Raw genomic sequence first — 27,227 nt, 5'->3', positions numbered from 1 at the left:
ACGTCGCTTATTATTAGAGAAATGCAAATCAAAACTAAAATGAGGTATCACCTCAACACCGTTCAGAATGACCATCATCAAAAAAATCCTCTTTGTCTTTTAATCCCACCCCAGTCAGGCTGTTGTCCCCTCCATTCTACTAATCCTGTTCTCACAAGGGTCATTAACGGCCTCCGTATTGACAGATTCAATAGTCATTTCTCAGTCCTTTTTCTTTGTTTGTTTGTTTTTTAGCTTGGTCTATGCCTAGCATTTGACCTTGCTATTTTTTTTTTTTCTCCTTGACTCCACTTGGTGTCAGGACCTAACACTCTTTGATCTTCTTCTAGTAGATTTAATCTGGTTGCTACTTCTTCATGTTCTTTTATTCACTCAACTCATATTCTTCCCATATTTTGGAGGGCAACAGTGTTCAGACCTTGTACATCGTCAATTCTCCACAGTCACTTTCAAGTTGACCTCATCTCGTATCATGCCTTTAAATACTATGCAACAATTCCTTATCTCTGGCTACATTTCCCTCCTGACTTCCAGAATCAGAAATCTCACTATCTTATTGAAATTGCTCATTCAAAAGTTTGTTAGACATCTCAAACTTACCCTATTTTAAATCTTAATTCTTGGTCTCATCCCAAAACCATTTTCCTGCTCACCCCCCAGGAAAATATTTTCTGCTCAGAAAAATTAACTTCATTCATGCTGTTGCTTAGTCCTCAATACGTAGAATAATTCCTCATTTTTACCCAAATTTTCCATTAAGGGCACCTGAAAGTTATCTCTGCTAACCTTCAAAATATGTTCAGAAACTGATCACTTTGTACCACCTTCTCTTCTACCAACCCAATTAAAGATATTATCAGCTTTCATCAATTATAATGACTGCTTAACTTTATTCTTATTTCTTTGTCCTGTTATAGTCTTACAGGCTGTTAACCACACAGAAGCCAGAGTAATATTTTAAAAAACCTGATTTAGATCATGTCACTGCTTTGCTCAAAATCGCCTGATGACTACCAGCTCCATCTCACACAGAATAACGTCTAAAATCCTCCCCATTGCCTACATGTCCCTTTGTGATTTTGTCTCCCTGATGATCTCTCTATGATCTCTAACCCAGCTTCTCTAAATTGCATTCCATTTGCTGCAGCTACTCTGGCCTCCTTGCTGGGCCTCTGTGCTTGCTGTATCTTCTGATGTGAAGGGTGTTATCAAAACAATGCAAGGTAAGTGTTGGTGAGGATGTGGTGGTATTAGAACCTGTATACTATCAGCGGGAATGTGAACTGGTAAAGCCACTGTGGAAAACAGTATGGACGCTCCTTGAAAAACTAAGAGTAGAACTACCATACAATCTATCAATCCCACTTTTGGGTATATATCCAAAATTATTAAAATCAGGATCTCAAAGAGATATCTGTGCCCCTATGTTCATTGCAGCATTATTCACAAGAGCCAAGATCAGCCTGTATGTCCACAAACAGATAAATAGATAAATGTGGTATATACATACAGTGGAATATTACTCAGCCTTACACATCCTGCCATTATGTGACAACACAGATGAACCTGGGAGATATTATGCTAAGTGAAAGAAGCCAGTCACAGAACAAAAATACTGCATGATTCCACACACATGAGGTGTCTAAAATAGTCAAACTCATAGAAACAGACAGGAGCATGGTAGTTGCCAGGGGCTGGAGGAAGACAGAAATGACGAGTTACTATTCATGGGAATAAAGTTTCAGTTATGTAAGATAAATAAATTCCAGAGATTTGCTGTGCAACACTGTGCCTAAACTTAACAGCATTTTTAATTTTAGGTCTTGAGCTACAACATTGTTTGTTTAGTATCTATATTCCCAGCAACAAAAATCTAAGCTCCATATGCACAGGCAATTAGTTGCTTTTTTTATTTTTTATTTTTGGTCTTTGCTGTATATTCTATACCTTCAATCACTGCCTAGGCCCCTGTAGGTGTTCAATAATATGTGTGGAATTAATGAATGTAGTGAGAGGGAACATAGGGCATTTTACCAAGTAAAAGAGGGCCAGTATGAAAATTGATGTGGAGGTGGGTGGTGGTGAGTTAGGCAGGGCTCAGACTGTACAGAATTTTGTAAACCACATAAGGATTTTTTTTTTCTTTTTCTAAAGAACAATGTAATGTGCAACCACTGGAGAGTTTTAAGCAGATGGACTGATGTGATCAGCTTCCAGGTTTTGAAAAAATAACTCTCATCTGAAAAGTGTATGTTCATTTGGGCAATTGCTTTCAGCCTCAGACTAATTAAATCAGATCCTCTAGATGGTGGTGGGATGAGGGGGTGGTGAAGCCCAGTAAATAGCAAAGGTGAAAGCTTTTCAGGAGATTCCAATGCATAGTCATGATTAGAAACAAGTGGTTTGGGGTCAGGTTCTGAGAAGGCAAGATGGACAAGATTCAAAACACGGAGGAGACATTTCTGGTCTCAGCTTTGCTATGTTAAGAGTTTAGCAGTCATGGCTCATGTCCTTGGGGTAGCAAAGAGTCGGACACCACTGAGGGAGTAGGCACACACTCATGTCCTTAGAATGAGCAAATGCTGTGCAAGCTGAAAATTAATGACTTTCTTGGACCAATCAGAGACTTACAGTTGCAGGGTGAGGTCCAATCAGACCTAACCTTATTGCGCTAGCCACCCGCCCTGAAATAGAGTCAGGCGCGTCTGGAGAGGTTCATTACCTGAGATCTTCTAACCTGGAGTGGGGCCGCTGGGACCCTAAGCTGGTAGGAATGCTATCCTGCTTCTTTTTGTCAAATTCCTGGAGTCCAAGTCAGGCTAACATGAGAGTGAGAAGCTTCTCATAGTTTCTCAGGGTTTTTCCCCAGGAACGCCCCCGTCACCCCCCAGTTTCTCATGGGGAGGATCTGAGAGAGCTCCTCATGTAGTCTTGGCAAGGCAGGGATGAGGGAAGGAAGGGCAGCCACGGTAAACCCTCCAGGACGCTTTTCCCAAGGAAAGGACTAATCTCCGGGGTGAAGGACTCGGCCAGAGGGCAATTCTGAAACCTTATTCCAGCTCCAGGAAGGGAACCCTGCCTCATGGCCTCCTGTCCCAGCCTTCTTGCCTAAGAGAAAAATAAAGCCTGGTCCCTAGGGGAAAGGGCTTGAAAGAATTAGACTGAACATGGTGTAGCTGAAAAGAGACCAGGGCACAGTGGCGAAAAGGCTATCTGAGGGGGACAGACAGACTCCTGAAGTCCACACCCCTGGACTCAGGCCCACTAAAGACTGAGCCCAGAATGTTCCCTTCCCCCACCCCTTACCCAGACACCACAGGAGCTTGGTAACAGTGGGTTCCAGGAGAGAAAGCGCAGGACAGACTGTCTGAGGAGGACATGGGGAAGCCCCCACGCCGAGAGGGAGGGGAAAACAATCTTATCAGAGGAATTTGAAGCATCTGTTGTCTCTAGCGACAGCGAATATTAATCAGAGCCCACCTCCTAGCCAGATTATCATAGTCCTCACACCAAAGGCCTATTTACTGTAGTACCTATTGCCCTAAACAACCCTGGCTTTCAACCAAAAATTACAAGCCAGGTCAGAAGGCAAAATAACACCTTCTCTGGCGACAAATAATTTTCACAACCAGATTCAGATATGACAGAGATGTTGGATTCATCAGGAAAGAATCTAAAATTATTATAATTAAGATGTTAAAGGCTCTCATGGAAAAAGTAGGTACCATGCATAATCATATATATGGAGTATATAAGCTGAGAGATGGGCACCATAATAAAGAATCAAAACACACGGGAAGAGGGATTTCCCTGGTGGGCCAGTGGTTGAGAGTCTGCCTGCCAGTGCAGGGGAGATGGGTTCACTCACTGGTCTGGGAAGATTCCACATGCTGCAGAGTTGAAACCCACAGGCCTAGAGCTGTGCTCTGCAACAAGAGAAGCCATTGTCATGAGAAGCCCACACGCAGGAACAAAGAGTAGCCCTTGTTTGCAACAACTAGAGAAAGCCCTTGTGCAGCAAGGAAGACCCAGCACAGCCAAAAAAAAAAATGTAATAATAGGTGAAGAAATTGGCTTTACGCTGGGATAGGGTCAACTCCTTTAATGTAAGAGGGAGAAGGAATATTGGTACAGGTGTGGATGTGCATTTTTAGGTATGTTCTCATGTGCTATTGGTGACTTCTGTTAATTTCAGTTCTCTATTCATGCACCCTTCCTCGCCTACAGAAACAAATGTCTTCTGACCCGGGAGGTGTCTGCTAAGGACAGACAATGTTAGGGGACCCTCCTGATGCACATTCTTGTCCTCCTCCTGGGGCTGTTAACTGGCCTTATCTCCCCAGGGTACTTGGGATGGCTGTGAGAAAGCAAATACATGTAACACGTGAAGAAGTACATCCCTCATTATGATTTGTGGGTGAGGCTTTACATAGACCAGTGATCATTCAAGCTTGATTCTGTTGCCCAGCCAATTAAAATAAATGCTCAAAAAGATGCCTTTAACCTAGCTATGGTTGGCTATTGTGCTACAATCTCACATCAAATTACTGTTCTTATACTAGATCTGGGCTTCCCTGGGGGCTCAGTGGCAAAGAATCTGCCTGCAATGCTGGAGATCTGAGTTCAGTTCCTGGGTTGGGAAGATCCTCTGGAGAAGGGAATGGCAACCCACTCCAGTATTCTTGCCTGGAGAATCCCATGGACAGAGAACCTCGTAGGCTGCAGTCCATGGGGTCACAAAGAGTCAGACATAACTGAGTGACCAGCACTTTCACTTTCATACTAGATCTAGTGATTTAAAAAAAAATGGATGCGAGGGAACACATATTATATTAAACTACCATTTATGGAGCAGCTACTAGGTTTTGAGCTCTGTTCTATACCAAATGTTTTGCAGAACTCACAATGCCCCTTCCAGGTAGGCTTTTTAAAATCTTCATTTTATGCTTGAGGGGGCAGAAGCCCAGAGAAATAAACGCACAAACCTTGGAAGAGGTACCCATCCCATACAAACTCAGGGTTTTTTTGCTTTTCAACTCCATTCTCCAAAGCTACTGCTTATTCCACCATACTATGTGGTTTCATATAATTTTAAAACATGACAAAATTTACAAGTAGCAGAGAGAAAACAAATGGGCCCTGGAACAGAGGAAAGTGTTTTTGGCACAATTATTGAAAGTATTTTACTTGGGTGTTTTCTATCTAAACGCTATTTAAATCTAAATATTTTCTGTATAAATAAGGATGAGACTATTTGCAAGGGCAACTGTCAGGAAATTCCTGTACTTTATTTTCTACCAGAATTAATTGGTATTGTGGTTTTTCACACTCCTGTCTGGAGCATCACCAAGGAGCCAGAATAATATGCAATGATTTCTTGAATCTAAGATTCATACTTTATCTTCAGATTTTAATAGTTTGGAAGCTGGGATCCATCTTATCACTATGTCTGGAGAAACTGTCCATGGGCCAGGCAGAAGGGTAAGTTGTGATGATTTTCTTTTATTGCCTAAATAATTGAAAACTTAGCTCTATATTAGAGATGACAGTTTATCTGATTTGCACCTCAGTTAAATAATTTGCATTGGTAGCATTTTACTCTATTGATTTAAATGTAAATTTGGATCCCCAACGATTACTTTTAATGCTTTTACAAGGTTATATTATGAGGCAACACTGAAAAAACTTATTGTGACTGTGGCAGTTTCCTTACCAAATGCCAGAAAGTGCGATTAAGTGCAATGGAAATTGCTAAATATTTTTAAATAGGTCATACAATTTTGAAAGCTTGAGAGACTGATGTAAGCAAGTGATGCACTGTGAAGGCCTCTCACTGGGGCTCTGAATTTCTATTTTGTTACTAGCTTCCAGCTGGCTTTGGAAACAAAGTTGTTTAACTTCCAGTGATACAAAATAAATTAAGAAAATAGAATGAACTAACTGAAAGATTGAGCAGATAGTCAATACAGATAAAACTTTTTACACCTCAAATTCAAATTGTCAGTTGTAGAGGAACTAAAACTACCCTGTGCTTATGGAGAATTTGTGATTGACAGGGGTTGGGGAAGGAAGACTGAGATAGAAATTCTACCAGGGATGCTAAATAACAATACAAGGTTTCACTCAGTTCAATTCAGTCACTCAGTCGTGTCCGACTCTTTGCGACCCCATGAATCGCAGCACGCCAGGCCTCCCTGTCCATCACCAACTCCCGGAGTTTACTCAAACTCATGTCCATCGAGTCAGTGATGCCATCCAGCCATCTCATCCTCTGTCGTCCCCTTCTCCTCCTGCTCTCAATCCTTTCCAGCATCAGGGTCTTTTCCAATGAGTCAACTCTTTGTATCAGGTGGCCAAAGTATTGGAGCTTCAGCTTCAACATCAGTCCTTCCAATGAACACCCAGGACTGATCTCCTTTAGGATGGACTGGTTGGGTCTCCTTGCAGTCCAAGGGACTCTCAAGAGTCTTCTCCAACACCACAGTTCAAAAGCATCAATTCTTCGGCACTCAGCTTTCTTTATAGTCCAAGTCTTACATCCATACATGACTACTGGAAACACCATAGCCTTGACTAGATGGACCTTTGTTGGCAAAGTAATGTCTATGCTTTTTAATATGCTGTCTAGGTTGGTCATAACTTTCTTTCCAAGGAGTAAGTGTCTTTTAATTTCATGGCTGCAATCACCATCTGCAGTGATTTTGGAGCCCAAAAAATTAAAGTCAGCCACTGTTTCCACTGTTTCCCCTGTTTCCCCATCTATTTCCCCTGAAGTGTTGGGACTGGATGCCATGATCTTAGTTTTCTGAATGTTGAGCTTTAAGCCAACTTTTTCACTCCCTCTTTCACTTTCATCAAGAGGGTTTTTAGTTCCTCTTCACTTTCTGCCATAAGGGTGGTGTTATCTGCATATCTGAGGTTATTGATATTTCTCCTGGCTATCTTGATTCCAGCTTGTGCTTCCTCCAGCCCAGCGTTTCTCATGATGTACTCTGCATATAAGTTAATAAGTTAAATAAGCAGGGTGACAATATACAGCCTTGACGTACTCCTTCTCCTATTTGGAACCAGTCTGTTGTTCCATGTCCAGTTCTAACTGTTGCTTCCTGACCTGCATATAAGTTTCTCAAGAGACAGGTCAGGTGGTCTGATATTCCCATCTCTTTAAGAATTTTTCCTCAGTTTATGGTGATCCACACAGTTAAAGGCTTTGGGATAGTCAATAAAGCAGAAATAGATGTTTTTCTGGAACTCTCTTGCTTTTTCGATGATCCAGCTAATGCCACATAAACATTGTACAACAGGGTTTCCATAAAAGCTTTTGCATAAGCCACATAATTGTTATGAGCACAAATTTATGCAGGGATTGAAGAAGACAACAATTTTGTGTAATAGTGATCAGGGGGAGACCTCCTAGAAAAAGTGCTAAAGAGTAAGAGTCTCAAGAGGTTGAAAAGTGAGGGATGGGAACTATCTTGTATATTTACCTTCCTCCACCCACCTAGCGCCCACAGCAGAATCGTCCACATAGTTGCACTAAAAAGTGTTTGAAAAACTTGAAAAATGAAGAATGACACCTCTTAATAGCTATAGAAAGTTTAAGGTCATGGAAAAGCATAAAAAAAAAAAAGCCTGACAGAGACTATTCCACTCTTCATATACCCACTCCAGACACATTCTCAGAATCAGCACCATGCCTATTTTTAAACATTTCATTTGTCAGCTTTTTATTATTTAAAAAAAATGTCCAATTTGCTTAAAACGCCTTAGGGAAAGTATGATCAAATTCATTGATGATACTGACATTGAATCAGAATGGACAGGGACAGAAATACTAGGGCCCATTAAAATGAACCCATGGATTAAGAGCCCTCTCAGCTCTGTGCTCTACCACATCCAGGGTTTAGTGAAATAAAACCAGAGACAAGCATAGACTGATTCAAGATTGACCTCAGAGGCCATGTTTTTACAGCCTAAAGGACTGAATAGTGCTATGGCCAGACCAAGAAATCCCAGAGGATTGTCTGAATAATCACCTTGTCTCCACGTGGTATCTGGGCTTAAACTGTTTTCTTCAAGAATGTGTCAGGGAAGGAATGGCTCTTGACATCCTTGTGTGGAAATGTTACCTCAAGCTCACACAGGTTTAAATGATTTTAAATGAGGGTTGTTTGTATTCTGTGAGTACAGCTGTGACATATATGATACATTAGGATATGCAGAAGGCAGCAGAGAGCCCAGGTGGCTTCGTGTATTCTCTTCCATTAGCTCACAAACAAGTCTTTGCTTATTACGTGGGACAGATATCCGAGCATGACAAATTCTTTCAATATGGTAGCCTTAAACTAAAATAGTAAACAAGGAACCAGGACACAGTGTGATGTACTGTGAAATTGGGGAATCAAGTCCAGGGAAATCCAGACATGTTAGATTAAAACTCCTGTTTCTGCAAGTAAGTTGTCATATATAAGCAAAGGTGGTATTTCTTTAGTTCTTTGAGGTCAAAGTTGTGCAAAGGGGGTGGGAAAGAAGGCAAGGCAAGCAACCAAGCTGTGCAGAGGGTAATTCTTGTTGAAATTCTTGAAGGTTTTTTAAGATTTATAGTCCTGCCCCTGTGGATGTACTTACTTTTTCTTTGAAGACACGCTGAGCAGTTGGGATGCTCCAGACACCATGGCCTTGATAGAAGACCACAGTGAAGACTTTTGGAAGTCTGGGTAAACAGGGAGGAGGCAAGACATCATGAGAGTCAGAGAACAGAGGCCTCATCTGAGAGAGCCAAAGGCAAAGAGTAGATGGAGAGGCTACCTTTCAAAGGTATCTGCTATGCTTTTTCCACAAGTGGTGCTTAGGCGATTGGGTAGCCATTGGCCGAAAAAAGAAAAAGGATGAAGGAAAAAGAATAGAAGGACTTTGATCCAAACCTCACACCTTATAAAAAAAATTAACTCAAAATCGATCATGGACTTAAATGTAAAATGTAAAGCTTTTAGAAAAAAAATAGACAATTTTTGAAATCTAGGGCTAGACATGAACTCTTAGATGTGGCCCCAAATCACAGTGCATAAAAGGAAAAATTGATTAATTAGACTGCATCAAAAATTGATCATTTAGATCACATCAAAAATTAAATTTTTTTGTTTTGTAAAAAAAGCCCCTGTTAACAGGATTAAAAGATAAGCTACAGTCTGGGAGAAAATATTTGCAAACCACATATCCTGTAAAGATTTGTTATTTAGTGTATAAATAACTCACAATTCATTAGTTAAAATAAAAACTCAAGAAAACTATGAGCAAATGACATGAACAGATATTTTATCAAAGAGGATATAAAATAACAAGTATAAGAAAAGATTAGTCACCAATATTTACCATTAGGAAAATACAAATTAAATTCACAGTGAAATATTTCTACATACCCATGATACTGATGAACGCATTTGCAGGGCAGGACTAGAGACGCAGACTTAGAGAAGAGACTTGTCAACACAGTTGGGGAAGGAGAGGGTGGGACAAGCTGAAAAAGTAGCATTGAATCATGTACACTACCATATAGCTACCAATAGATAGCTAATGGGAAGTTTCTGTATAACACAGGGAGCTCAACTTGGTGCTCTATGACAACCTAGAGGGATGGGATGGGGTCGAGGGTAGCAGGGAAGTTCAAGAGGAAGGGGTCATATGTGTACTTTAAGACTGATTCATGTTGTGGTGTGGCAGAAGCCAACACAATTTCTAAAGCTATTATCCTCCAACTAAAATGTTTTTAAAAGCCAAAAATAGAATAGCTAGTATTAAAAAGGAAAATAGTGATAGTGATAACACCAAATGCTGTCAGTGCTGTAGGGAAGCTGGTTTACTCATATATTGCTAGTGTCAATATAATATAGTCCAACCACTCAGGAAAACAGTTTGGTAGTTGCTTATAAAACTAAACATGCAACTTTTACACAGCTTAGAAATTGCACTGGGGGACAATTACCCCAGAGAAATTAAAATTTATGTGAACACTCATACAAGGATATGCATAGTAGTTTTATTTGCAATAGCCAAAATTTGGAAACAACCTAGATATCCTTCACCAAATGTATGATTTAAAAATTGATGGCATATCCATACTATGGAATACATCTCAGCAATAAAAAGGAACTAGCTATTGATAGCTGCAATACTTTGGATTAATCTCCAGAGAATTATGCTTTATGAAAAAAGACTCCAAAAGGTTGTATACTGTATGATTTTATTTCTATAGCACTGTTAAATTTACAAAATTTAAGAATGGAGAACAGGTTAGTAGTTGCTAGAAATTAGAGACAAAGGTTGGTGAACAGAAGGATGAGAGTTAGGTATGGCTGTGCGTGTGTGCTATGTCACGTTAGTCATGTCTGCCTCTTTCTGGCCCTGTGGACTGTAGTCCGCCAGGCTCCTCTGTCCATGGGATTCTTTAGGTAAGAATACTGGAGTGGGTTGCCATGCCCTTCTCCAGGGACTCTTTCCAACCCAGGGGTGGAACACACGTCTCTTATGCCACCTGCACTAGCAGGTGGGTCCTTTACCACTAGCGTCACCTGAGAAGTCCAGGTGTGTCTATTAAAGAACAATAAAAGCATCCTTGTGCTGATAGAAATATTCTATGTCTTGACTGTGTTTCTGCCAATATTTTGATTGTGATTTCTTTTTGTACTCCAGTTTTACAAGATATTACCATTGGGGGAAACTGTATAAAAGATCTCTCTGTAGTATTTCCTAAAACTGCATGTGAATCTACAATTAATGTAAATCTAAATGTTCAATTTAGAGACACAGCCATAGAGAACAAATATATGGATACCGAGGGGGGAGGGGAGTTGGGAGCAATTGGGAGGTTGGGATTGACACATATACACTTCTGATACTGTGCATAAAATAGATAACTGATGAGAACTTACTGTATAGCACAGGGAACTATGCTCAGGGCTCTGTGGTGACCTGAAGGGGGAACGCAGTCCAAAAGGGAGGGGATATATGTATGGCTGATTCATTTCCCTATATAATAGAAACTAACCACACGATAAAGCAACTTTACTAAAATAAAAATAAATTTTAAAAACTTGAACAATTAAAAAGAATAAAAATGTGCCTGATTGTCCATAAAGTTAAGTGTGCGTGTGTGTGTGTGTGTGTGTGTGTATAAAATCTCCTTCCCAGCATGCAAATCACATATCAGTTAGCTAGATTTTGGGGATACAGAGAGCAGTGGAGCTGAGGAAGTACTTGGACTTTATTTTATAGCTATAAAAATGAATTTGAATTATTTAAAGCAGAGAAATACCATGGGAAGGTTTGTATATAAGAGAAGTCATGGTTTTTCTCCGTGATGTGGATTTGAAGTGTTAACGTATTTAGGACTTGGGTAAAGAGAGTAGATAAACTGTGATGAGACAGAGGGTGATCACTTTATCCAACCAGGAGGGCATGGTAAGGAACTGGCTATCAAGGCAGAAGCTTTGCACATAGTGAGGTAGGGGAAAACACAAGAAATACACAGGTCAATAGCTTGTAGCCGTTGCTTTGATTTGAGGTGATACTTGGGCAAAGAAGAACATGAAGGACCATTTTCAGTGTGTTCAGTCGCTAGAGGCATGGTTGTGCTTTTCAGCAAACAAGTTGCAGGAAGGCAATTGCTAGGGATAGGGGCTATAGGAAGAACAGTCTCTTGTCTAATGTTCAGTCATTTCGCTCCCCCACACCCCAGTATCTTTCCATTGGGAATACTGTGATCCAATATGTGAAGTCATTGGTCTAGTTTGCAAATCTTAAATTCCTAACCCTATGAATTATAATTCTCAAAGAAATATCATGCTAATTTGTCCAGAACTTACATCATCCCTAGAAGAGTTCCATTTCTTGACCTACTTATGAAATTAAATGTAAGCAACTTTCCGTGGAACTACAGTACTGCAACTCTATGTTGGGGAAGCAGAGAGAACAGCATAGTCATTGTGAATCCACTCAAAAACTGTGGGGCTCCTCTTGAGGAGGTGTCCAGGGTGAATGTGGTGTGGGATGTTTATTGAAACCCTGACTTGAGCAGGCTCCATCCAGATTGCAGCATCCTAGACAGCCTTGCTTGTGGATCCTTAATTGGAGTCAGATTCTAGAGACCTCAGACAGAAGAGTGTGTGCCTGCCAAGGCTGGAGCTCTTTTCCAGTCCTTCAACTAAGGAGTCTTCTAGCCCAGAAAGGATCCCAAGGGTTTCTGAGAATCTGCAAATGTTCTTCTGGTATTTCCCTGTTAGGGAGAGAGAGAATTCTGCCTACCTTTAACATCCTTTCGGTCCCCATCAAACAACAGTACGGTATCAGGAGAAGGGAGCTGGATTCTTCCTTTCAGAAGCCCTCACTCTTAAGAAACTTAAGATGGTCTGTGCTGGCAGAAATTGGTAGCCTGTAACACTGGCATTCTGGTCAGTTCTCCCTAGTGCCCCTTGGCTAAGAACATGAACCTGACACAGATTCCCTTTTGCTGAGAACTGGTGTGTCTGGGAGATGGTTTCTATTCGTGATGTGCACCCACCACCATCCACAAGCCATCTCTATAGGGCCTTCAGGGGAAGAGAGAAGAAGTACCATATAAAAGGAGCCATTCAAGTTGTCACATGAACACTTGCTTGTACAGCAGAGACCTGAGGGAATAATTAAATTCTGCTGATACCCTGTCATCTTTAAGGTTGAGTTTTATCCTTCTATAAATACCAAATTACCCTGTGGTGTTTATTTAACAAAATACACTGAAGATCCAAAGCGTGCTTTCCCGTAAGACTTTCCCCCACCCCTTTCTCTGCATCTGTCTCACTGTTTCTCTAGGCCCACCCAAGGGATTCAGCCTAACCCTGGAAAGCTCTTCCTGATGGTGAGAACTGTACTAAGTTTGGCTGTGGGGAATGGAAGCTCCTTCCAGGGAAATACTATTTTTGTTTTAGTGTCTTCTTGAATAGACATGGATAAGAAATTAAATCTGGCCAGGTAGTTGATGCTGAAGCTTGTGGGGGAAAGGGGCATATGGAAGGGTCAGGGATAGAGAGAAAAGCCTGGCTAGGATGTAGTCACTAAGGTGATAAAAGAAGATCTGGAAACTTGCCAAAGCAGATCAGTGTGGCATTAGCAGAAGAGATGTGCCAGGAGCTGATAAAATATGATCTTAAGGGAAAGCTCAAATCTAGTTATTAGTGGAGGGAAAAGAACTGGCTTGGGCTAGAGAAGTGATTTGAAGAGGAGAGACATAAATAGAAACTGTGATTAGATAATACTGGTCGCTTTCCCTCCTGTCCAAAGATCCTGTGAGGGAGAACTGGGCTACATGTGAGATTCCTAACACCCAAAGTTCGTCATTGTTGCTATTACATACAGCATGCAAAGGGAAGCTCGTCATTGTTGCTATTACATACAGCATGCAAAGGGAAGCTCGTGTGCATAGACCAGCCCATCTGTGCATTGGCAGATGGGATGGGAGCTGTCCGAGTGAAGAGCACAGTGTGATTTAGGGATATGAATGGACTATTCTTAGGATAGTAGTTCAAACACAATTGCCTTAATATTGCTATCTCAGATTTTAACTGAATGAATAGTTTCTGAATTGATTTTATTGTTCAAAGCCATGCTAGTTAATGGCTTTTCAAAATAAAATTGACTTCGGCTGACTTAAACATCAATGGAAGATCTAAAAAAGATTGATTTGATTATCCAATCCCCAAATCAAGATTTCTGGAAATTTGGATATGTTTCATCTCCCCTTTTGTAAAGTGACTTATTTGCGAACAATCAGTGAGCAAAACCAACCCAAATTACAAGGGAATTCTGACAAACCTTAACTCAAGCTTTAGCCAAACCCTCTATTCTCTATGAATCACTGGATAAGTTGCTTAATTCCTCAGTTTTCTCAATAGAAAGAAAAAAAAAGCTATTATATACTAGTATTGTGAAGATAATTATAAAGAGTCTAATATAGTGCTCAGTCTATAGTAGACTTCAGCAAAGGTTTGCTACCCCGTTGTGTTTATTTTGCATATAGTTCTTCCCTGGTGGCTCAGATGGTAAAGAATCTGCCTGCGATACGGGAGACCAGGGTTCGATCCCTGGGTTGGGAAGATCCCCTGGAGAAGGGAACGGCTACCCACTCAAGTATTCTTGCCTGGAGAATCCCATGGATAGAGGAGACTGGCAGGCTACAGTGCATGGGGGTGCAAAGAGTTGGACACGACTGAGCAACTTTCACTTCTTTACATGTGTGTAGATCTGCAACGTTGAAAAAGACCTAGATAGGAGGACATGACATTCTGATTGTATCTAACAGTCAGGGGAAAAGCACAGAAAATAATAGGCATGATATGTTTGGGGATATTTTTTCCAGAGCATTAATCCTGATCAGTAAGAAAGAAAATTAGCAAAAAATTAGACTAGGGAGAGTCTTAGATATCAGAAGTTTAGATTTAATTCCTTAGGTCAGTGGTCAGCAAACTTTTTCTGTATGAAGCCAGAAAGTATTTCCAGCCTTATGGATTACTCAATTGTGTCACAAATTTTGGGCTCTGCTGTGATAGCATAACAGCAGCCATCAACAGATAATATGTTAGTTCATGAACGTGTCTATGTTCTGAAGAAAACTTTATTTACAAAACCAAGCAGTGGGCCTGATTTGGTTTATGGGATGTAGTTTACCAAACCCTAGTCTAGATGACAGGGAATAGATCCAACATCCTATCTTCTTATTTCTTCATTTAGAAATCCCCAAATGTTTTACTTTTTGAATTGCTTAGGTGACAGCTAACCCCAAGCTATTGATATGTTCATTGATGAGGTAACTTTATAGCTATTTGAGTATCTCCTTCAAGAAAATTAGAGATACCAAGGGAACATTTCATGCAAAGATGGGCTCAATAAAGGACAGAAATGGTAGGGACCTAACAGAAGCAGAAGATATTAAGAAGAGTTGGCAAGAATACACAGAAGAATGCTACAAAAAAGTTCTTCGTGACCGAGACAGTCACGATGGTGTGATCACTCACCTAGAGCCAGACATCCTGGAATGTGAAGTCAAGTGGGCCTTAGAAAGCATCACTATGAACAAAGCTAGTGGAGGTGATGGAATTCCAGTTGAGCTATTTCAAATCCTGAAAGATGATGCTGTGAAAGTGCTGCACTCAATATGCCAGCAAAATTTGGAAAACTCAGCAGTGGCCACAGGACTGGAAGAGGTCAGTTTTCATTCCAATCCCAAAGAAAGGCAATGCCAAAGAATGCTCAAACTACCGCAGAATTGCACTCATCTCACATGCTAGTAAAGTAATGCTCAAAATTCTCCAAGCCAGGCTTCAGCAATACGTGAACTGTGAACTTCCAGATGTTCAAGCTGGTTTTAGAAAAGGCAGAGGAACCAGAGATCAAATTGCCAATATCCGCTGGATCATGGAAAAAGCAAGAGAGTTCCAGAAAAACATCTATTTCTGCTTTAATGACTATGCCAAAGCCTTTGACTGTGTGGATCACAATAAACTGTGGAAAATTCTGAAAGAGATGGGAATACCAGACCACCTGACTTGCCTCTTGAGAAACCTGTATGCAGGTCAGGAAGCAACAGTTAGAACTGGACATGGAACAACAAACTGGTTCCAAACAGGAGAAGGAGTACATCAAGGCTGTATATTGTCGTCCTGCTGATTTAACTTATATGCAGAGTACATCATGAGAAAAGCTGGGCTGGATGAAGCACAAGCTGGAATCAAGATTGCCAGGAGAAATATCAATAACCTCAGATATGCAGATGACACCACCCTTATGGCAGAAAGTGAAGAAGAACTAAAGAGCTTCTTGATGAAAGTGAAAGAGGAGAGTGAAAAAGTTGGCTTAAAGCTCAACATTCAGAAAAATAAGATCATGGCATCCTGTCCCATCACTTCATGGCAGAGAGATGGGGAAACAGTGGAAACAGTGTCAGACTTTATTTTTCTGGGCTCCAAAATCACTGCAGATGGTGATTGCAGCAATGAAATTAAAAGATGCTTACTCCTTGGAAAGAAAGTTATGACCAACCTAGACAGCATATTAAAAAGCAGAGATATTACTTTGCCAGCAAAGGTCCATCTAGTCAAGGCTATGGTTTTTCCAGTAGTCATGTATGGATGTGAGAGTTGGACGGTGAAGAAAGCTGAGTGCCGAAGAATTGATGCTTTTGAACTGTGGTGTTGGAGAAGACTCTTGAGAGTCCCTTGGACTGCAAGGAGATCCAACCAGTCGGTCCTAAAGGAGATCACTCCTGGGTGTTCATTGGAAGGACTGATGTTGAGGCTGAAACTCCAATACTTTGGCCACCTGATGCGAAGTGCTGACTCGTTGGAAAATACCCTGATGCTGCGAAAGATTGAGAGCAGGAGGAGAAGGTGACGATAGAGGATGAGATGGCTGGATGGCATTGCCGACTCGATGGACATAGGCTTGAGTGGACTCAGGGGGTTGGTGATGGACAGAGAGGCCTGGCCTGCTGTGGTTCATGGGGTCGCAAAGAGTCGGACCCAGCTGAGTAACTGAACTGTCATTAGCCACTGCCCTAGGTGCTGGAAAAACAGCTGTGAGCAAACAGACAAAGCAGAGTTGCTAGCTCTAAGGAACTCATTTTCTAATAGTCAACTACCCTGTCATAAAAACCCAGCTCTACACACACAGTGTTTATCAATGTTTTCAGTAGTGCTCATAGATTTTCTGTTCCCAGTATCCCTATATTATTAAATCAAGGTATGATCTAGCAAGGTGTATCTGGATATCAGAAAGACATTTGACAAAGTAGCCCCTGATGGAGAAATGTGTGGGCTGGGTGATGATATAGCTCAGTGAACTGGAACCTGGATAAAAGACAGGACTCCATGAATGCTGATTGACTGATCACCAGTGACCTGCAGAGCAATCTCCAGTGACCTAGAGGGTCATGTCCTTGCTCCTGTGGTCCCCAACCTTCCCACTGATGACTTAGATGAAAGCATGGAAAGCACACTGATCAAATTTGCAGATGGCATAAAGCAAAGAGGGAGACAGCCGACAGGGCCAAGATCTAAAATGATTTCGACAGCCTGGAACAATAGCCTGAATCTAACAAGATGAAATTTAATAGGGATAAATGGAGGGTCCTGCACTTGGGTTCAGAAGTCAAATTGTACACAAGGTGGGGGAGAAGTGGCTAAACTGCAATCCTTGGGATGAAGCTTTAGAGATTTCATTGACAGCAGGCTCAGTGGGAGTCCACAGTGTGATGTGAATGTCAAAAACGCCAAAACAAGCCAGCTCCATCACTAGAAAGGCAGAGTCCAGGGCTAAGGAGACAGCTGTACTGTAGCACTGAGCCAGTTCAGGTCTTACCAGGGTGTGGTTCTGAGCATCAGATGTTGGGAGGGTAGTGGATAGACTGTCTTGCTGTCAAAGAAGACAACTCAATGAGTAACGAGGAAATCTAAGAACATTGAGATCAATTAACTTAGAGTGGATTTAGGGGTTCCATGCTCTTCTGAAGAGCATATTGTGGGGGAAACTGGAAAAATTAACTCTTAATGAAACTACTTCTGCTTCTTTAGTAACAAAACTCTTATCTGCTCTGAGGATCAAAGCATGAGTAGACGTTTGTTCAAATGCAGCACTCTCTGGGTGAAAGATGGTCCAGGGAACCCAGAGAAGCTTGTGTTGGAATTGCTTTGTTCAGCAGGTTTCCTTGTCAGTTTCATGCCTTGTAACCTATGAGTCATTTTTGAAAATCTGCATCAGATAACTCAAGTGTGAGCAGAAAGGTGAGTTTTCTGCAGTGCTGAGAAACTTGGTAGTGAGGGCCAGATGTGTGTTTCCCAAGGAACAGATTCAATGCTACCATCAGAGAAACTTCAGGGAACCAGAGTCTGAAGGTATGGGCAATTTAATTTAATTTTCTGGTTAGCTCTGAAAATATGTTTTCATTCAACCCTTGTTGCTGCAATTCATTCTAAAGCACATTTGTTTACTTTCTTGCCTCTGTGAAAGGAAGGAGGGAAGGGGGAAGGGAGGGAGGAGATTTGAATCTTTAAACATTCTCCTAGTTTTTAGAATAAAACCCACATGTGGTCTGCCTAGTACAGTCTGATTTAGTACCTGCTTACTTCTTTAACATCATTAGTATCGTATTTTCATCCCATTGACCATGACCCCATCTTAGTTCCTCATGACCATTGATGACAGTGTTGTCCCTTAGGTAGGGGTCAATTTATCTCCCCACTCTTTCTTTTCTTTTAAATTTTACTTATTTAGTTTATTTTTAGTTGTGCTGGGTCTTCATTGCTGTGCAGGCACTTTCTATAATTGCAGTGAGCCGGGGCTACTCTTCATTGTGTTGTGTGGGCTTCTCATTGCAGTGTCTTCCTTTACACCTGTGGGCTTCAGTAGTTGTGGCTTGTGAGCCTACTTGCCCCAAGGAATGTGAGATCTTCCCAGAGAAGGGGTCAAACCTGTGTCCCCTGCATTGGCAGGTGGATTCTTAACCACTGGACCACCAGGGAAGTCCCTTCCTCACTCTTTCTAACTCATCCTTCAGTTCTTGCCAGAGAAGCTTGGAAGTCACAATTTCTGGGGAAACTCCCTTGATTCCCAAAGTCTAAGTAGGGCCCCATTCATTGTTGTCTAAGCATACTATGTCCTTATCAGAGTTAAATGCTTACCCTACCCCATGGTAACAGGCTGGCAATTGTTGTGTCCTCCTAGTGAGCCCCAAGAAGACAGAAACCATGGATTATCTATTCACTGTTGTATTTCCAGCGTTTAGCATGCTGCCTGGCACAGAATATATGTCCCACAGATTTGTTAAATTAAATTAGTTCATTGAAGAACTTTAAAGACATCATCTTTGTCATCAATAACAATGTACTGAACAAAAGGTTGCACTAATACTGTAGTAGCAGCAGAACCATCTGTCCAATGTGCTTGTTTTTTTAAAAAAAATATTTGAATTGAAGGAAAGTTGCTTTACAATATTGTATTGGTTTCTGCCATATAGCGACATGAATCATAGGTATACATATGTCCTCTCCCTCTTGAAACTCCCTCCCACCTCCCACCCCATGCCACCATGCTCATTGCAGCACTGTTTCAATAGCTAGGACTTGGAAGCAACCTAGATGTCCATCAACAGACGAATGGCTAAAGCAGCTGTAGTATACGTATATACAATAGAATATTACTCAGTCATGAAAGGAATGCATTTGAGTCAGTTCTAATGAAGTGGATGAACCTAGAGCCTATTACACAGAGTGAAGTAAGTCAGAAAGAGAAAAACATATTAACACATATATAGAAATCTAAAAAGATGTTACTGATGAACTTATTTGCAGGGCAGCAATGGAGATGCAGACATAGAGAACAGACTTGTGGATACAGGGGGTGAAGAAGAGGGTGGGATGAATGGAGAAAGTAACATGGAAACAATGTGCTTTTATGATAGATAAGCAAGTTGATCTCTAGTGAAGGGATTGACTTGCCCAAGGCCACAGAGCCATCAAGCAGTTAAGCCAGTGCTGCTGCTGCTGCTGCTGCTAAGTTGCTTCAGTTGTGTCCAAATCTCTATGAGCCCATAGATGGCAGCCCACCAGATTCCCCCGTCCCTGGGATTCTCCAGGCAAGAACACTGGAGTGGGTTGCCATTTCCTTCTCCAATGCATGAAAGTGAAAGTGAACTCCCTCCGTCGTGTCCGACTCTTAGCGACCCCCTGGACTGCAGCCCATGAGGCTCCTCTGTCCATGGGACTCTCCAGGCGAGAGTACTGGAGTGGGTTGCCATTGCCTTCTCCGTAAGCCAGTGCTGGACCTCATTTATCTTCTCTAGATTTTTTTTTTTTTCTGCCTCTCCATAACTGCCACTGCCAGACTGCAAAATCACAAATCTGCTCTGGTAAAATCAAACACAAGGACTATATTATCTCTGAATCCAGTGAAGGCTGGAGAACCAGATTTGGAAGAGGAGCAGGCATGAAGACTGGTGAGGCACTTGGAAGGACAGCCTGGAACAGAGCCCTGTTTGAAACAAGTCCTGCCTTAGAATGAATGGGTTCAGATGATGCCCTGGCACTGGACATTCACTGCCACTGCCCTTGTACCTCAGGTTCCACCTCATGGCTCACAGTCCTGGCACCACTCTGCTTTCCTACTGAACAATTTCTCAACTGTCCCTACATTTTATTTTTTACTCCGTTATGATCTAGTATCCCAGGCAGGAACATCTGATTGGCTGAGGTGAGGTGATAGACCAGAAACCTAGCTGCCAGAGGCAGGAAAATGGAGGCTCTCTGGTTCCATCCTGGTTTCTACTATGTGAGGCAGGTGTGACCAGGACTTAGTCTAGCAAAGGGGTCCGGGTGCTGGGTAACCATAAAACAAACATAATTTTGCCAAGTTGCCACTCCCTGCATCTTTTTGTCTTCCCTGCCTCCATCCCCCCAGGTGACTTGTGGTTCACACAGAGTAGGTTACCCTTGGCACTGAGAACACTGACCTGAGAAGTGGTACTGCTTTCATCTTCACAATTTTTATTTTGAAAGAAAATTATATATGTGTCCCTTTCTTTACTTATGTCTCCAGTTATGTGGTGTTTGGATTGCCCCTCAGGGGGTCACCCTTCCTCTAAGGCTCAGTGGTTATGTCATAGACCCCATCATCATGGGATGTTGGTAGCTTTCTGAGACTAACTTCCCTGTCTCAGTAAAGAAAGTGTGATGACTGCTGAATTTGGCTTGTTCATTGAGATTCTTGTAGAGTCTCTGTTAGCATTCTGCATGTCCACCTGCTTCTCCTTGGACTTTAGATGAGAGAGGAGATGTCATGGAGATTGGGTGATGCACGGATCCTAGGATACAGTGAGAAAACTCTACTTCTGGCTAATACTTGGAGAGTATTTATGAATGTTGGTGTTAAGAAGGTATGAGTGATATATCCAATGTGGTTTGGTTCTGAAAATGAAATAGAAACTGAACTTAGCAAATATTTGGCCTCCAGAATTGCACTTCTTATTGTAGAGGCATGTTTTGGATGGACTGGCAAATTTACCCAGTGTCTTCTTGATTGGGGAATAGACAGCACTTTAAGTCCACTTAGTACACGTTAACATTACAGTATTATAGTGACTTCCAAAACTTTACTGAAGGCAAAATCCCAAAGTGACAGCCAGAAAGCAAATTGTTACTAACTTTTACTGCAGCCCACTGCTCCGCTGTACTTTTGTTGGAACATTAGTATTCATGCCGGGCAGAACATCTTTCTGACCTGTTAAATGATTTAAAACCAACCAACAAACAAACCAAGTGGCAACCCAGGAAATTTCTCCTCTTTGAGACAATGTGGAGCTATTATTCATTTAATAGTATAAACATCACTCTATTCCAGGGTTACTAACTTCTGAGCCCTTAATGGACTCCACATTGTACTTAGGGGATTAACAGAGAAGTTTGTAATTGATTCTCTTCGTGGGGAGAAATAAAGAAGACAAGTATTTACCTGGTCATGGGTTATGTTACTGATGGAATGTAAAAAGGCTCTCAATATTTAGAGCTGGAGAATTGTTTGTTTCCTTCTTTCAAAATACATATTGTGGTTAATACTTACAGAATAAATCTAGTGTCCTAGATTTCAAATCACAGTTTTTTAAATTTATTCATTTAAACATATTCATTGTACTTTATTGTGCACCTACTATGTGCCAGGCATTTTGCCGTCTCTAGACATGGTATTGAGAAACACAATGTGATTCCAGCCTTCAGTGGGGCAGTAAGGAAGCACAGGCATTAAATTAATAATCGCACAAATAGATACAAAATTCAGAACTTGTGATAAATGCTAAAATTAAAAGGAATGAGTTTTATGGAAAAGAAAAACTGGAGATGAAGGAAGAGGTGGGATTAACTTCTTTGAGGAAAAATCAGCTACCTATAGTTACTGTTGTTGATTGTGTCATTAGGCTCCTGATTGATGCTTCTGACTCCTCAGTGGTGATTGCTTGGTACTCATCACAGCCACTCAATACTCAGGTGGGTCAGGCAGAGTTCAATCAGGAAGCTGAGCCCTTACAAATATTATGGGGATAAATTATCTAGAAGGAGGAGAAACTGGGAAGTGAACTTTAGAAGGTGAGAGGGGATTAAACAGTAACTAGTGCTGTTTGGAGTGCTGGTACAGTTGGGTAAGTCACAGCTTATGGAAACATAGGGAACATTACTTCTGTCTCCCTACCAGAGTGGAACCACAGGAGGGAGGCCTGTGGGAAGACCCGGAGAAGCAATTATCTCTCTAGAAATTGCTGCCTGTATGCCCACCTTTGCCCCAGTGGAAATGCTACCTCTATGAGTTTGCAGTCAGGCATCTTCTGCTGGATTTGACCTACAGGAATCAGGGGCCAGAGGATGAGTGGACTTCACTGGAATCAGGAGAAGAGAGGAACAGGGACAAGCTGAGCCTGCTGAAACCCCTGCATCTCTTCATCACTTGGATCCCCACAGTTTCCCAAGAGTAATGATCACGGCATCACTTCTGTTTTTCAAATCAAGGATCACTAACCATTGTGGTTTGCTCAAAATGTCCCCAGTTCTAGCAGTGAAAGTCCTATATCCATGACAACCCTTCTATCCTGGGCAAACAAGAGTGCTTGATCACCCTAAGAATCTCATATGAATTCATCTCAGTGACCAGCCCTAACCCAAAATGGCATAGAAGAGGAATTCAGGGAAATGTAATCCCAAGCCTTAAGCAGGTGCAGTAATACCAAGTTGACCTGGGTAATCCAGTATACCAGCTGTATCTCCCTTCAAAGATTTGTGATGGCCAGGATCCAAACTGTGCTGTTTCAATCAGTATGCTTCCATCCCATTAGATGTCCCTTTAAGGACTATGACATTCAAATTTAAAATAATCATATTTTATGATAGAATTTTATAACAATCCCCAAAACTAAATGTAAATGTTTTGTGGGTTATCCTCTATTTCAGAGGTCCCCAAACTTTTTGGCACCAGGGACCGATTTCCATGGAAGACAGTTTTTTCCACAGACCAGGGGGTGGGGGGAGGTGATTTCAGGATGATTGCAGCACATTCCATTTATTGTGCACTTCATTTCTAATCTAATGCCACTATGATCTGACAGGAGGTACCTGTCCTCAGCCTGGGGACCCCTGCTCTATTTGGATTACTTTTGGTATTCTGGTTGGTTAGCTTGGGTAAGTGGAAATGAAAGTGCTCCAGGCATGTCCATTCTTCTGGCACTAGAGCAGGGAACCAGTCCTATAGTATGAGTGCTCAGGATGGAGTGAAATCTTAAATCATTCTGATGGAGAGTTTTCCAGGTGTGAAATGAGGAGAAGTTACTGGAATTCCATTAGAATCTATCACTGGATTTTCCCAACAGACCATTGTTGATTGCAGAGTAACATGCTTCGACCCTAGTGCATGCACCAACCATTGAAATGTGAACATTGGTGGCCAGAATGAGGGTTGTTGCAGGTAAAGAAAGGGAAAAAAAATATTAACTAGAAAAGTTGACTATAAAATTTGAAAACAGAGGAGAAAGAAGACATGCACTGAGTATGACTGCCAGAACAATTCAATAATGTCTGACGAGGGTTGGATTTATTGGCAATGAAGCAGGAAAGCTTGGGGCCATTCGTTAGGGCTCAGCCCTTATAAATGATTTGGAGGACTTTGTAGCGTGGTAAGTAAGTATAATGGTTTTTGTATTGAACTGTGGCACCCTCAGCCAACTTGAAAGAACCAAGATTCTCTGGAATTCAATTTACTTTGCATTAACGGATGATCTGATGCTCATCTGCTCTAACTGCTTCTTTTATCTAAGCTGCTAAAGAGTCACATGGTTTAGGAAGAAAATTAAGAGATTTCACATTTGTTGCTCTAAGCAAAATCATTTTGTTATCTACTTTAATGAGAGCGTGGATGAGTTTTCCTGTTTTAATAATCACTGTGTCTTAAACTCCTCTTCCATGAAGGCAATATCAACAAAAACTCTCTGGAGGCTTTATCTTTATACAATTAGTTTTTTCTTTTTCTCTACCATCTGAAGTCCTTGAAATTATTTTAAAAATAGTAGGACGTATGCCCTTTCTCTGAGCCCTCTAGGCACATTTAAGGAAAATGGACATTACAGTACTGCTTTGAAGAAGGAAGTGGTGCAATCAGAGGTCTCTATATGAATTCACATTTGAGTGTACTCAATTATTTTATTTTATTTTACCGTCTTACTTTTCTTTCTGTACATAGAAGACGCTATGGATTCCTATGGTCTTGGTTGCTAGGGAGTGAATGTGTACATTCATTGCACTCATATCTGTTTGGAATGAATTTTTCGGATTCTTAAGAATTCCTGAGTGTTTATGAGTCTAGTCTTTGGAGTGAATTTATGTTGCATAGTTGAAGATAGATTGGTCCTAATAAATGTAGTTCTATACAACCCCTATCAAACAATACTTTATCAAAGTCTTCGAGACTGTGATAGGCAACCCTCTCTCAGACTTAAGTTTGACATTACATTTATCCTTAATGCATTTATGTATGTATTATTTATAGTCTCTCTACTTTTAAAATATTTGAAAGTGCTCACAATGAAAGAAACATTTACAGTAACACAGTTGAAATAGGGGGAAAAATAAGGAGGAAAAATAACATGTCAAATACAAATTAACAGTGAACTATTTGAAACTGTAGCAAAAAGAACAGGAGGAGTTGCACTTTAATCTTAATTGTCTGATTATAAAAGATGTGATGTCTTCAGGGCAGAGAAACACTTCTAGAAACAAACTTTAGATAGTAATGTTTGAGCCCTCACCTCAGGATATACTGCCTTCAATGATGATCTTGTAGATTATACTGACATGTATTTACATGGCTAATTATTATTGGCCCTTGCCAAAAAAAAGAATATAATATTAAATAATGTTCTGTGAAACAGATTGTGTATAGGGCTATTCTAATAGGATCAAGCTAAGTTGCTCTCAGGATACATATCGATAAATGGACCAAATCAAGAGTTCTGAGAAGGAGGATAGACCTCATAGGCCATAGACATGCAAGCAATGATATTTAGGCCACAGCAATTTCTTGAAAATTCAGTGTAGTTTTGTATTTGGCATTTTTTTCCAAAGGGAAGTTGTTACTGGTGTTTTGTAATAAGCTGAAAGTTTCTGTATAACATTAACTACTAAGATGGGCTAATACATTATATTTATACATTTCTCACAATCTTTAGCAAGTTTTATTTATTTTTATGTTGAAGAATTATTGGGGAAACTCCTTGAGGCTGTGAATTGCTCAGTTCTTAGAACTACTGTAAATGCTCCAGGGGTTTCCTGATTTCTTCTTTTCTTTTTTTTCTGTAGATTCTGATGAGTTGGTCTGTTTGTTCAACTCTTATCATCCACTCCATCCATTGGGTTTCTTTTTCTCTCACATCTGACTTCAGAATCAAAGATACTTTCTAAATATTCTCATGTCTCTGCAGTTTCCTTAGCAGCCAAGCTTCTCAAAAACAAAACAGAAAGCAAAACAAAAATAGTGTTCAGTATCTTGCATTACCCTCTCCCTGCTATCAGGCTCCAATAACCCTCTTCCCCAAACACTCAGACTTAATGAAACTGTATTTAACTGTAAATTTAATCAAAGTGTCATAATTTCTTATGTATCCAATGACTCTTCAAAGTGTGCCTATTTCTTGCTGTTGTTCAGCTTATAATATTTTAACAAGCCGTTTTTCATAAACCCCTCCTAGCTGTCCAGATTATTGCTCTGGCTGATCTGCAAGACTCCCCTTGGTGGAAACACTCACCTTAATTTTAGGATGTTTCCCCGTGTTCTGTTCTTGGCCTTTATCCTACTCTCCTCTCTCTAAGAAGAGTTTCTTTGGTTGATGTCATTCACTCCTAGGACTTTAATCATACTAGACCCATTTATCCCATCTCCTTGCTCTGTGTTCTCCCAGACACTTTTCTTGCTTAGCTCAAGTCTCATATATCTTACTAGTTACCGCACATCTTTAAGTTGATACTCCTCAGGTACTACCAAACTGAACTTGCCATATTCACTCCCAATTGCAGCCATCGCCTTTATTCCCCTTTAGAAGTAGCTCCAGTCTCTGTTTAGATGCAGGGGCGCCTGCAGCTATCTTAATGTTGTTTAGTTGCTAAGTCATGCCCAACTCTGCAACTCAGTGGACTATAGCCCACCAGGCTCCTCTGTCCATTGGATTCTCCAGGCAAGAATACTGGCATGAGTGGCCGTTTCTTTCTCCAGGGGATCTTTCCAACCCAGGGATTGAACCCACATCTCCTAAATTGGCAGATGGACTCTACCACTGAGCCACCTGGGAAATCCCCAATTATCTTAATACAGTGGTGAAATTTGGCAAAAAGGAGGCCCTCATTAAAGGAAGTGGAGATGCAAAAACCACCTAAGCAGATGTTAAAGACAGACTTCAAATACCTGAAGAGATGAACATGCTGAAAACCATTTATTATATAAGGCTCAGGGACACACTATAGCTATGTTCCTTGGGTGTGCCCAGATGACGTTGCTTTTACTGAGACAATGAGAAATGTCTGGTGGGGGGTGTGGCACCAGTGACTCCAATAAGTTCAGTATTATTTTCTGTAGCCTAGTCTGGCTCTGGGCTCCCTAAAGGTCAATAAAGGTAATAGAAGTTTGAATATGTGGGGGCTAGTGGCAGTGGCAGCATTTAATCATCAGAGGTAATGTGGATTACATTTTATATATCATATCAAGGTCAGAATTGCAACCAGAAGCCCTGGCTTGCAGAGATCTATGGCAAGAACACATAAATAGGTCATATGACTCTTGGAGGCAAGAAGAGATGATGGTTCACCAACAGACAACACGTGTGCATGTACCTATGCATATATGTGTATATAAATGGATAAGCAGAGGGCTGATGTCAGTTGCGTCAATGATAAGTCACAATTTCCTAAATAGTTTTTGTGTATGACTTAGCTCTGAGAATCAAAGTCCATTAATTGAAGGAAAGGCCATGTCTTCCTCAGGAAGGACTGTATAAGCCAATAAAGTTTATACAGTAATGATTCTCTCAGTTTTTTGCCCATGAGAACCATCTACCCTGGGTTTAGACAGTAAAGAAGAGTATGCAAAAAAGCAAAATGGCTATCTGAGGAGGCCTAACAAATAGC

The 27,227-nt window shown here is 41.0% G+C and overlaps 1 long non-coding RNA gene across 2 annotated transcripts in view; it reads left to right on the top strand.

Annotated features, from left to right (window-relative positions):
• Positions 1 to 2,653: 2,653 nt before the first annotated feature.
• LOC145546561 (uncharacterized) overlaps positions 2,654 to 27,227 on the top strand; it is a 363,980-nt gene continuing 339,406 nt past the window's right edge. The window contains exons 1-4 of one of the 2 annotated variants that reach the window (XR_014083029.1): positions 2,654 to 2,767; positions 5,408 to 5,481; positions 21,989 to 22,058; positions 22,264 to 24,954. This is a non-coding gene — a long non-coding RNA (uncharacterized LOC145546561). Of the gene's footprint in view, positions 2,768 to 5,407; positions 5,482 to 21,988; positions 22,059 to 22,263; positions 24,955 to 27,227 lie in introns of those variants that run through there. The other variant, XR_014083030.1, reaches the window with a different exon arrangement.

The sequence above is a fragment of the Giraffa tippelskirchi genome, chromosome 4, assembly GCF_054371585.1.
Source record: "Giraffa tippelskirchi isolate mGirTip1 chromosome 4, T2T-mGirTip1v1.2.pri, whole genome shotgun sequence".
In the NCBI taxonomy this organism is placed as follows: Eukaryota; Metazoa; Chordata; class Mammalia; order Artiodactyla; family Giraffidae; genus Giraffa; species Giraffa tippelskirchi.
This window is presented reverse-complemented; position numbering and strand designations above follow the sequence as displayed.